At 37.0% G+C, this 13,575-nt stretch overlaps 1 protein-coding gene across 2 annotated transcripts in view; it reads left to right on the top strand.

The window, feature by feature from the left end:
• The window catches only part of LOC134813862 (xaa-Pro dipeptidase-like), a 48,528-nt gene that overhangs the window by 11,600 nt on the left and 23,353 nt on the right, over positions 1-13,575 (top strand). Inside the window, exons 1-2 of one of the 2 annotated variants that reach the window (XM_063821745.1) lie at positions 9,240-9,342; positions 9,557-9,688. The exons of the other annotated variant lie outside the window; for it this stretch is intronic. The gene's annotated coding sequence lies outside the window, so the exon portion shown is untranslated. Of the gene's footprint in view, positions 1-9,239; positions 9,343-9,556; positions 9,689-13,575 lie in introns of those variants that run through there. 2 annotated transcript variants of the gene reach the window in all.

Genomic DNA, 13,575 nt, shown 5'->3' with positions numbered 1-13,575 from the left:
GATGTCATTAATATAAATAATAAAAAGTAAGGGACCAAGACAGCTCCCCTGCGGCACTCCATAGACTACTGGAAGTTTCTCGGATTCTTCACCTAATACTGAGACATACTGGTATCTGTTCGACAGGTAACTTGCTATAAGGTTATTTGCATTTCCACGGATTCCATAATTTTCTAACTTATGCAGTAACTTTTCATGTGATATTGTATCAAAGGCTTTACTAAGATCAATAAATATTCCAAGAACGTGTTGTTTTTTCTTGAGGCAAGATTCTACGTGGTTCACTGAGTAATTTAGGGCATAACTGGTCGAGTGATTTTTACGGAATCCGTACTGGTTTTCATATAAGGAGTTCTGTGAATGAAAGAAGCTGTATAATCTATTGAAAATGGGATTAGCAAAGATATTATCCAATAATAAACGATATGTTGACGATTTATCTATTATTAACTACCTTTACTTTCATAAATTGATTAAAGATATTTATCCTAATTCATTGGAGATGGAGCGAGCTGGTTCCAATAATAAAATCATTAACTACCTTGATTTAAATATTAATATTTCCACAGAAGGACTAGAAATATCAGTGTATAACAAAACTGATGATTTTAATTTTCATGTTGTATCCCTTACATTTCCTCACAGTAACATCCCAACCGAGGTTGGCTACAACGTTTTTTCAAGTCAAGTTCTTAGATATGGTAATGTTTGCACTAGATTGGATATCTTTACCTCCCATCTTCACAAAATATTCAAAATTCTAATTGAAAGAGGATATAGCCGTGATAGACTGATTAAAGGCATTAAACGTTGTCTGAGGAAATATGATAACGTTTTCAGGAAGTTCGGTATTCTAGATGACCGTAACATTATTAAAGAACTCCCCTGATATCTTTTGATTTATTGAAACACGGGTACTAACTCTGCTAAACTGAACAAATTCTGAAACTTAGGTGAATAAGTGTACAGCGTGCTAAACCGAAGTTCAGACTGACCAGTGAAAATGGGCGAGCGTACCAAGTGTCATTTTAATTAGAAGTTTTAGTCAGTGATTTATTATTGAAGCTTGTAATTACAATATCTAATGCTCCTATAAATACTTTAATTAATTGTTTGTCCCGTTATTCTTTTTCCTTCCTCTTTTCCTTGTCATCCCCTTTAGTTTTAAGATTCTTGCTATAAATGGCTACAGCTAACACTATTAATGCTAAGTACCAAACAACAAGTGGGAGGTGGATCGTTGGTACCATTAAATCGATTTAACACTGCAATTCCAGTCGCAAGCCTGGGACCACTACTAGCATAGTCACAACATCTACAAAGCTGCCATATAGCCTGACTGACAATTTTCTCGACTGACTGACAATGTTTCTTCTTTTTCCCCATTTAGAATACAAAGATTAGTACATTTTAGCTTATGATTAATATTATATTTTTACCTATAGTTTACTTAGATTGAATATAATCTTTTCAAATATTTTACCAAACACAGCTAGCGTTGATACAGGTCTATAGTTTTCAAGGAGTTCCTGGTTATCTTTCTTGTAAATGGGACTAATCCTTCCAACTTTAAGGTCATCTGGAAATATGCCATCTTTCATACATTCGTTATACAGTACAGTGAGTAAAGGAGTAACTATTTTAGAGGACTGCTTAATTACATGAATCGGTATGTCACTTGCCTTGCCATTTTTAAGTTCAGATATGATTTTGCTAACCTCGTCTGTTGTGCAGTCATGCATGTAAATGCTGGAAGTGTTTGAAAGCGGTAGATAATCATAGGAACTAGGTATACTGTTTATGTTAATTTGTCCAAGATCATTGTAATTTAGGGCATAACTGGTCGAGTGATTTTTACGGAATCCGTACTGGTTTTCATATAAGGAGTTCTGTGAATGAAAGAAGCTGTATAATCTATTGAATATAATCTTTTCAAATATTTTACCAAACACAGCTAGCGTTGATACAGGTCTATAGTTTTCAAGGAGTTCCTGGTTATCTTTCTTGTAAATGGGACTAATCCTTCCAACTTTAAGGTCATCTGGAAATATGCCATCTTTCATACATTCGTTATACAGTACAGTGAGTAAAGGAGTAACTATTTTAGAGGACTGCTTAATTACATGAATCGGTATGTCACTTGCCTTGCCATTTTTAAGTTCAGATATGATTTTGCTAACCTCGTCTGTTGTGCAGTCATGCATGTAAATGCTGGAAGTGTTTGAAAGCGGTAGATAATCATAGAAACTAGGTATACTGTTTATGTTAATTTGTCCAAGATCATTGTAAGCGGTATTTAGGTCAGAGGCTAATGATACAAAATATTTATTGAATTCGTTTGCTATGATCCTTCTATTTGTTATCTTAACGTTGTCTATGGTGAACAGCGGCTTTATTTCACGCCGCCGTTTACCTCTTATACGATTTATTAGTTCCCAGGTCTTTTTACTATCACCGCTATTTTCAGCAAATTTACCAGAGAAGTATTCTGTTTTCACAGTTTGACGTGTTTTCTTAATTCTTTAGGACTTTTCTGTATTCTTTGTAGATAAGGTAGCGACTACGTTTTAGTGAGCATTCAGGGCACTGGCAAATGCCGCCCTTGTTATCAGTTTCCCCGAGTTTACATTTTCTATTTCTTATCTCAACCCAATTTTCGTACAGTTTATGCTGATTATTAATTGAGCAAATGAGACCGGGAGTTATCCAAGGGTTAACCTGAACAGTTCTCTTAGAGGTTTTCGGGGTCTCTAGTTTAAACGATTTTTCGACGCAGTTTTTGTAAGTGTCATGGAATTCAGTAAAGTTATGGATTGTTTTAGTTTTAAGCTCATCTTCAAGATCCACTAGGAAGCCGTTAACATTTGATTGACAGAAGTCGTAATATTGTTTAAAAGAATTTTTTTCAGAGTTGACTTCAACATTCCAGTTAAATGTGTTAAAAATAGGTGAGTGATGAGTTATTCGTTCTTTTAGGGTGCCTGAAGTAATCACATTCTCAATATCGTTAGTAATAATGTTGTCTATGCAGGATGCTTTACAGCCTGGTTTTTCGTGGGTAACAATAGATATTAACGGACAAAATCCTTTACTGAATAATATTTCTTCATATTTTTGAACATTTTTGTTATCTTTATCATGAAGATCGATATTAAAGTCTCCAGCTAGATAACTAAACTTCGGCATGTGATCAAGAAGGTTAGAGAGTTCAACTAGAGCTTGGGAAATACAGCCACTTGGTGGACGATACAAAACACCTACATTAACAGGTTGATCTTCGTTACTTAATGATAAGACAAGTATTTCTAGATGTTCTGTGACTTGTGATATATTCTCAATTACAGTAGCATTTAATTTATCGTCAACATAAAGGGCTACTCCAGTGCCCTTTTGTTTGTTAGGTGCTGTGTCCTGATAGTAACTATTATAACCGTCGAGCTGAAATAGATTGCTTAATTCTTTTCCAGTGTTGGTTTCAGCTAGGGCTATTACGGAGAATTTTGTTTTGTACCTACAGGTTTCAATGGCAAGGTTGTCAAAATTTGATTTATTTCCATCAATATTTTGAAAGAGAATAGATGATTGTTTCTTTACTTGGTTGCAGAGAATATTTGTAAGGTCAGATGCAGTGTATGAGTTACAATCATTTAAAGTATTTGAGATTTTGGTTGTGTATTCGTCTAGGTTGTTGTCGTCGTCGTCATTGTCAGTGAGTAGTTTAAATGGGTTGTATTTAACCTTGTCTAAATGGATACAACGAGTACAGTAAAACTCATTAGATTGACTATTTGGATTTGATTTGCGATAGCATTTATGGTGCATTATAATGCAGTCACAGTGAAAACATTCAACTATTGTTTGGCCGATGACTATGTTCTTAGAACAGACAGGACATACCTCCTTAATGGGGGGAGTCATGGTTGGTAACCATCCACGTGACCCTGACTAGCAGCAGCAGGAACAACAGGACCAGTTTCTCTTCCAGCAGTCGCATCCCTGTAGGATCTATCGTCTACCCTTGTGGACCTCCTCTTCCTTTTGTCGATACCACCGTTAATCCTGAGAAGAACAGTGTTACGAATAAATTGACCTAACTTTGCTAGTCCCTTCCGGTTGAGGTGAAGGAAGTCCGGTTTTTGGTATTTGTTGAGGTCGCGAGAGAGAGACAGCGGTCAAGGAGACCATCCCTATCACAGAACTCATCAAATCCATCCACATAACTGACATCAAAATTGGACGGGAGCAGCCTACATCGAATCAAACTGTTAAAGTATATAAGCTTTCTATTTAAATCAGCACGTTTAGAAGGAATTGTTGGACAAACGTATACATGCACACCCGGATTAATAGATTGAATCTGGGCAATTTTTGAAACTAGATGGTTGTAGATTATATCAATATCGTTTTGGCTTTTTACATCTGTTTGTTTCAGGTCATTAACCCCACACAATATAACACAGTTTCTATAGCCACAGGACACATAAGGATCAATGCTATCGACAGTTGGGGCAAAGAATCGTTTTCCAGGAAGCCATTTGCCGAATGACTTGGCAGGATCAGAACCGAATTTCAGTCCGCCGGTGTTCGAGTCCCCAATGATACATGTAGCGTTTCTATTCAGGGAACTGACTGATCTCAATGTTATACTGTAGCGCAGCCCAGTTATCTCGCCTGCGTCGATACGATGGTGGAACAGTGCTTGGCTACGACGAGTCATTACATATAATGATCCTGGGCCACATAGTTGCTTGTGCTCATCAATACCTGTACTAGCATCAGAGAAAGAAACATGACATGCAGTACCAAGAGAGACTGTAAAGATACTTGATTCCGGGTGGAGAGAAGGCTCGTTATCAGAGTGTCTAGGCAAGGTGCTGCTTGTGCCGTCAAACCGATTCACCAAACAGCTGTTAACCTGAGGTTGGTCACCTGAACAAAACTCACTGTTGATTCTGTCGATGAGTTTTCTCAAGGGTGGTGGTATTGCCTTTGGTGTCTTGGACGACTTAGATCCAGGATAATCGTACCGTTCCCCATATGATAGGCAGGAGCGTTCGTTTTCAATTTTGAAGTCTGTGCTGCTCAAATCAAATAGGTCAACTAGTTCTTCCGCAGTCTTCTGATCTATAAAATCGTTTTTGAACAGTTCCACAGGTTTCTGCTCATGATGAGGTGGCTGCAAAAGGACAGGTGGTGCTGGAGGACGAAGATGCTGTGCAGGAGGTAGGTTGGGAGGAATGCAAGGACCAGGGTTATGCAATGGCTGTATAGAACTTATAGACTGTTTTAGTTCAGCAATGCCTGCAGCTACAGTGGGCTCATTTGCAGAAAGTGCGGTGAGTTGTTCTGAGATGCTCTTCAGAAACTGCTCAGATGAGTCTGTAGATGGGGATGATTCAGGGGAAGGTCTAGATGCTAAAAGTTTAAGGTCCTTCTGTAGTTCAGCAATGTTGGTATTTATTGATTCTAATGATAATAATATTTGAAACAGATATTTCACGAGTATCACCCGTTTATTATTATATACATAAACTATGTTAAAGCGTTATAAAAAGAAAATTGGCATATTATAGCAATTAGTATTTTTAATTATTTTTAAATAATTCATTAGCAAAACTGAAATGATTAAAAATTGATGAGCGTGCAATGTGCAATGATCGCGAGCATACCATTACAAATCGTAAATGGTAAAATTACCTAAAGTTGACAATATTGAGTACCCCGCCATTTTATAACATTTAAATGTTAAATTGTATGATATTAACTGTTTGATACAGTAAACAAGTTTATTTGTACTACTTTTGCTGTTTTCACAAAAATTCTTTCTTTCCAGACTTACTGTTCCACATTATATATGATATAATACCTTCCGGGAATTATATCCACTAAAACTCGGGGACACCGAGGGCTGATAATTTGCTCATTTTTCCCGCAAGAGAAGCGAGGGTATTATCAGCCCAGACTCAGACTGGCTGGCGGCAAGTTTCAAAACAAATAACACTGGCGTTCTATATATTAGACACTATATTGTATGATGCGCACGTATCGGATTACACCCCTTCTGCAATCGGAACCGGAACGTATTATAAAATATAATACCTCCGCAACTTCGTGCCCGCAAATTCCCTCCAGCAAGCTGTCGGGAATTATAGCGCGCAGCACTCAGTGGCGGAGGTATTATAGTATTATATTATAACTCAATATGAAATAGCTACAGTAAGACTGCATAGTTTTTAATAACACTTTTATGTGTCCCTACCCATTTATAAGGGTCCTGACCTATAATATTGTATACTAATTTCCATTTTCCATTGTTTTAATTACATGTTTTATCCTGCAACAGTCTACTAAGCTATACATTCGGCATGCTTTCAAAACATTATACCATGCTTATTGCTTAATTGTAATTATTTGGTACTGCATCATGGATTTTGTCGAATTACTAGCTGTCATGATTGCAAGCCATGAAGTTTAGACGGAATTTAATTGAGTATTCATTTTGATCTCACTAAGTTACAACTCCTCATATTGAAAGGGGTAAACGATTTTAATAACTTATAAGTCCCTTCTTCACTATATTCTGGAATATTTAATCAGTCTCCATTTTCTGCCCTAAATGTTCGGTACATAATTATGAATAGAATAAGGATTCAATTTAGAAACCATTGTTATAAATACACTTAATTTTAACCACACCATGTAGGATTTAAAAAACAAAAGGATTGGTTACAATAATGTTGTTTTTGTTTGATAAATTTTCAATCGTGGTCGACCAACGGATTTCGAATCAGCCTCTAAAAATACATGCATTGAAGTGAACTTCATATCATCAGGACCCTATCATAATATGATTCAAAAATTCGTTAAGAAATTATTTCCAGCTTAGTTAAATTTGAACGTTGTAATATAGATGGAAAAATAATAAGCGCCACCTACAGTCTGCACCCTCCTAAAATGTTTCTCAAAAAGGAAGATTTATTTTGCCAAACTCGAATTCAAGCTAATAGTATATTAGAGAGACATTTATTTCATTTAACAAATCAATAGTAGCGCATTAAATTCTAGATTCATTTTATTATTTTCAGATGTGGGCACCTGAGGATGTTTTTAAAAGTTCTCCCCTTCCCCAAGGAAATTATTGGCCATCACCCATGATTAACCAACATGAAAATGTTTTGCTGAATTCAGATAAAATTGAAAGTAAAAATGATATGGATGTAATCAGTAAAGGTAAGAATGTTGGCACTTCAATTTTTACAAAGGCTCCAAAGAACATAGATTCCATGCCTGTTAGCATGTCTCATGACAAAGAGAATACAAAACCTCTAAAAAGGACAGTGAGTGTAGACAATGCTTCCACTTCTGTTGATGATTTGATTAAAGATATCGATGATAACTTAGCAATTGATCCTGACTTTGTCAGACCTACGCCAAGCTCTAAAACCCAAGTCAATAACATCCTTTCAGTAAGTGACCACTCAGATACAACCTTGAATGTATTGTCTCCTAGCACACTGAACTTTTACATGGATCGATTTAAGCATAGTCAACCAACACATCCTTCCAAGAGACCTCATAAATCCAGTCCATTATTTGAAGCTGAAGAAGTGACAAATGCAGGAAATTCACCTTCTTCAAATGACAGTTCTTATAATACATTGACTCTGGACACCTCCTCATATCTTGAAAGAATTGTAAGCTCTGATGATAGCACAGAATGGAATTTCACAACTGGTTTCAATGATGAAGTTGCACCAACTAAAAGTGTGAATGAACTTCAGTATCAGATAATAATGATAACAGCACACCTACAGTAGTACTCAATTCTTATAAAACCAAACAAGTCTCATTTATTGAACAGTTGACAGGAAGGACCTTTTCTGAATTGAGCGAACTTGTTCCCAAAGAGGTGATCTATCCTACAGATGAGAATGAAGATATTCTGTATCAATGGAGACTTAAAAAACACATAGCTGAAGCAAAGAAATCCATGCCAACAGATGATCCATGTATGGCAGGTTATGAAAATGAGTTATGCCGTGATCAAAATAAATTACCATTCAGTACCATGACCAGTAATGTGTCGAAAGAAATTCAGACTGATGTTGAAAAAAGAGAGTCCAGTTGTCAAGCAGACATGATCCCAAACTGTTCAAACAGGAATGAATCAGCAACTAACACCAACATCAAAGTCAAGTTTTTTAATCCTGTTCATAATCAAATACAGGATTCTTGTTCAGATTCTGTTTCAATATCAAGTATATCAACCGATGACCTCACAAATATATCAGACCTTGATGAGGAAGAAGAGCTTTTTAATGTTGTGGAAGAAGATGGTGCTTGTGACTTGACAGTTGTAGGGACATCCATGTCCAGAAAAGCAACAGATCCTGATAATTGTGATAAATCATGCAACAGGAATCCAGTTTTGGAGACGTCATCTTTGGAGTTGCTCCAAAATAGAAATCCAACTGAATATTTGTCCCCTCAGCAAACAGAAACTACAGTATCAGAAAATCAAGTAAATGTTGAGGAACTATTATCATATTTGGAAAATATCAGAAGCAACGTTGATGATGAATTGCTTAATGTATTTATTGACAGATATGAGAATGTTCTCGGTCAAATGAAAGAGATTGAAAATGAAATAAGTAGGCAATGCAATGAAGATTGATGACACTTTTTTTTGTAACAAAATGACACATTAAGTTAGTATGTTTGATTCAAAATCTATATTTTATTGTTCAGAGATATGTTACAGAATGCATGAATTTCAAGAAATGTTATCAAGCTAAAAATATTTAATTCCAATTCTTTCTAAATTATACAGACCACGTTTTCTATTTATTAAGAAAGATGTTGCATAATGCATGTATTTTAAGCACTATAATTATTTATTTAAGTATGATTTTTATCATGTTTTGTATAACAGAAAATTTTGTATATTAGTTGTGTCCTTCTTGACTATAAGTATATTATTATTATTATAATAAATTATGTTTAAAATAAAGTGTTGCTTATAATATGGACTAGAGTTATTAGTATTGAGTAGAGTCACTGCAAGATATCGTCACCTGTTGTATAATAGACACAATTTTAGTTCTAATTTGCTCTATCTGAATCATTTAAGATATTGTATACATACTGCTTAAAATTCCTACACATTTTTGTCTGTTGTTATGTTTTTAATAAGATTTGTAATTGTTTAGTCAAATTTTACATTAATATCACAAAGGATATGGCACGAATATAAGTAACAGTAGATGACCATGTCAGTAAAAAAATACAAGATATGTGATAATCAAGAGTACTCCCGGATACCAACTCCCCCGGCAATTGCAAGTAAGTTTATATCAGGGAAATTGAACTGTGAAACAACAAATTATGATATTCTTGTGTTAGTTATGCATATGATCTATAACTTTTATTTTTAACACGAATATAAATGAATCTACCTAGAGAAAAACAGTATTAAACCTATTTAGTTTAGTATTCCTCCTTGTTCATCAGACTGGTTGCGTTGTTTGTATCGAATATCTCACACTACGATTTTCAGGATCGAACTCTTCGGTAAGACCAAAGAGTTTAGTACGAATTAGTTTATCTTCAAGTGCAAGCAATCTGCTCATAAAACCCGGATCTATCGACATATTCAACACTTCCGTTATTCCTGCTATTTCTAAATATGGTACAGTTATTATATGCTTTTCATTTTTTTAGTATCCAGGCTAGGTATATTGAACTTTAATTTGTCTATTGTGTTTAGATAATCCTTTTTTGTAATACAATACCTCAGACTGACACGTGTTATTAATACTATATTTTATCAAAATAACACAATTTGTAAATAACTAACTATGAGTATTATATTATATCCACCAGCGTGCGCTTTTTCGCATAGCGGGCTCTCACCAGCCCGCTGTCAAAGGGCCCGATATCTCTACAGCCCGCTCATGATATAGCCCGCTAACAAGTGACATTTAATTTGACCAGTAGCAATATAGCCCGGAGTTCTCTAAAATATTTTCAGTTTCTGTATCGTCTCCATGTGAAATTCCATAAGACAACAACTTACAAGTTACTTAGAACTATACAGTTGTATAGTTGAAACCGGTTTAATTCATTAACGATGAATTCAATTGCAATAATCGTACAGTGAGCTAATTAGTGTAGTTTCTGTTTCTAAATTCCCACGGCAATATGCAGTGGATGTAAAGAATGTACAATGTATCAATTGCAAACTCTGATCGCTCACCCTCTATCGGACGCTATATCAGTTGTCACGCAGTTTGCCATGATTGGCTCATAATTAACACGTGACACTGACACACTGTTACTATGGTTACCACGAATTTGCAAATTCGTGGAGACGTCCAGACTAAATTCTAAGCCGGTGATCTCTATTATAGTATCGATAATTGTTTTGTGTTTACCATTTCAGTTGTGTTTACCATTTTCATTTCACTAGTTCAGTCGATAAATCTTGAAATGGGCCGAAATTTTACGTGTTATTCTATTGTGTTCCCGAAAGATATTTTGCCCGGCCCTGTTTTTGTTTTGAAACTGCCATTTAAATTGATGTTATGAATTTGATCTTAAACTTTCATATTAAATGTCCATGATCAGACTGTGATCTCGAGCTCTCTGGGTTACTACTTTTAAGTGTCCAGCCACTCAGTAGCTGCTACAGAAACTGTAGTAACTGGTTACCGGCTGGGTAACCCTGGTTACCCAGGTAACTGACATGATAATGACAACTAACTTGGTAGTAGAGGGCTCTGTGGCGACTGGTGGTGCTTGTTCTGGTTCCAGGGAGGGAGAGGGGAGAGAGGTAGAGAAGTATAGAGGAAGAGTAGGAGAGAAAGAGAGGGAGAGGAGGAGAGAGGGAGATAAAGAGAGAGGGATAGAGGGAGAGAGGGACGTAAGGAGGGTGGGAGAAGGAGAAAGGAAGATAGGGAGAGAGTGAGAGAGGGATAGAGGGATAGAGGGAGAGAGGGATAGAAGGAGAGAGGGAGAGAGGCCTATATTTTGATCGTTTACATTAAAATATGTACCTGAAACAATGAGCTGAAACATTGTTTGATAGCAGCCGCTTTTTCGTTCTATAGTCAGTCATTTTGGCCTGTTTTACATCTTAAACCAAAAGCAACATGATTTTTTCGTAACTTTTCTGAAATCTTGTACATTAATTTGCTGTGATTGTTGCAAACTGAAGCTTCGTGATAAACGCCCGCTGATGGATATACACGATATCATTCCTCGCCTCGAGGGCGGAACTATCGTATTAGAAACATGTTGAAAGTAAAAGTGAAATTAAATTAAAAATGGATCTCTTGAAGAAACTAAAGTAAAACTAATATCTGTAAGAAAAAGCTCACGCTGGTGGATATAATCCACATCACCTCGACCCGCGGGCGGAAAAATCGTATAGCACTCGGGCCCGATGGGCCCTCCGTGCTATACGAAAATATGTCCTCCTCGGGCTAGCGCCCTCGGGGACATATGAAATATTGCACGCGCGTGCGCGTGCAATATTTTGTTCCGCCCGCGAGTCTCCGGTGATATGTATATATATTTTAAGTACAAATTTTTCTCCGGATATACTGGCTACCTTGATGGCGACTTGTGTCACTCTCACCGACTTTGTCATTTCAAATCCGTTCTGCTTCATTTTTTAAGGTCATATGCAGTAATTTATTATCTAGTACAGTAATCTGAAGAAAAAAAATGGGCGTCTAGCATGTTTGGAAAGAACACTATTATACGTAACTTTGCGATAAGTTCAGTTTGCTGCTACCGCGTAGTAAGCCTTTGCGTGTGTATACTTGTACATTACTATACAATGTACACCACGGAGGATGATTTACAGTTGACCCGATCTCAGAAGAAACTTAAGGATTTCAACTATGAAGAAAAAGAAGATGTAGAGGGCTGTGCTGATAGATGGTTCACTTCGATGGCAAGAGAACTGAAATTAGAAAACTTCGAAATTCGTGGAGATATGGACCAAGAAATACTCATGTCTCCGTCTATCTATAAAAGGTATATGGCAAACTGGGTTATGCAAGCAGCAGACCTCGTACGACGGCAGAGTAGTCAGATGAGCGTTATGATGGAAATCGTTGAGTGCCTCAAGACGGAAGCACTAGCAGACAAGGAAAAGATGGTCAGGTTGCAGGACCAGTTGCTAGTGCAGAAGGACGAACAACTACAGTTGTTTAAGACGTCAGTTGAAGAGACAGTACAAACAACGGTGGAGACAGGGATTAAGAGCTACAGTACCGCTGTACAAAAGAACAGCACAAATGGCGCCGTCTGCAACAGTAAAATTCTGAAGAATGTAATAAAGAGTGTGGCTGCAGAGGAGGACAGGAGCAAGAATCTGATAGTGTTTGGACTGAAAGAAGAGGATGGAGAACAGCTTCCAGCTCTGGTAACCGCAGTATTGGAGGAGATCGGGGAGAAACCTCATTTTGAAGCGACTAGAGTCGGCTGGAAGAGGCCAGGTATCACGGCTATCCGACCAGTCAAGATCACCGTCCCAAGCTCAACAGCAGTTCATCAGATTCTGATGAAAACAGGGAGACTGAGGATGGCTGATGCACACAAAGATGTATGGATCTGTCCTGATAGATCCAGTGAAGAGCGTGCAGCAAGGAAGAACGTGGTAACTGACCTGAAGAAGAAGAGGGCTGAACAGACTCATCTCGACCACTACATCCGTAACGGGAAGGTCTGTAGCCGGGTTAAGAAGGCACCATGATGACGTAATTCATGTTTCTCGGACACCACCGATCAGTATAATATGTACTTGTAGGGGTATTTTAAGAGTTTACGGACGTTATCTGTATTTGAGAGACAATTATATTATATAAATACATTATTATTTGATTGTTTCACACTTTTCACGTTTCATAATTCATTACTAGGTGGAGGTGATGTTATTGATACTTTGGGCGGCCAAAAAACTCCTGTTCTGAAAGTTGTCCTCTGTACTTGTTTCACTGACCCACGCTTTTTAGCATTTATACATTTCGGCCCATTTTATATGTTTGTTCGAATTGCTGTACATTTGTATACTTGCTATTTTGTAAAAGTTTCAAATCATGTGGTTTAATATTGAATTTTGGCGACAGAATCCTCGAATGAGTAGGTAAAATATCTGCAAAGTAACAAATATAAAACACGGCGGTGGTATAAGGCCCAACGTATGTACACTGACTTTTGTTCCCCCCCCCCCCCGGCCCCCCTCTGTGGCTTGTATATTATATAATAACTAGAAAGCCCGTGGTAACAGGGATGAAGCTAGTAGTATTCTTTGAAAGAAGGTTTTAATCGCATCAAAAAATATCCATCCTAACCGAAGATACAGCCGATTTAAATGTTAAACACTTTAAACACAACGTAATTACCACAAAGCCGATCAAAATGCCGTTTCATCAATCATTGCACGTGCACGTGCTCATTCAAACACCGTTGCTATGCAACCTTTTGATTTTTACCTAACTTCATATTTCTCGTCTGATTTGCACGTGGGCGGTCGTACATACAGACAACAGACGAATTATAATAGAG

The sequence above is a fragment of the Bolinopsis microptera genome, chromosome 4 (assembly GCF_026151205.1).
Source record: "Bolinopsis microptera isolate Bmic1 chromosome 4, MBARI_Bmic_1.0, whole genome shotgun sequence".
Lineage (NCBI taxonomy): Eukaryota > Metazoa > Ctenophora > Tentaculata > Lobata > Bolinopsidae > Bolinopsis > Bolinopsis microptera.
The sequence above is the reverse complement of the archived record's forward strand: the minus strand, read 5'-3'. Positions and strand labels throughout refer to the sequence as shown.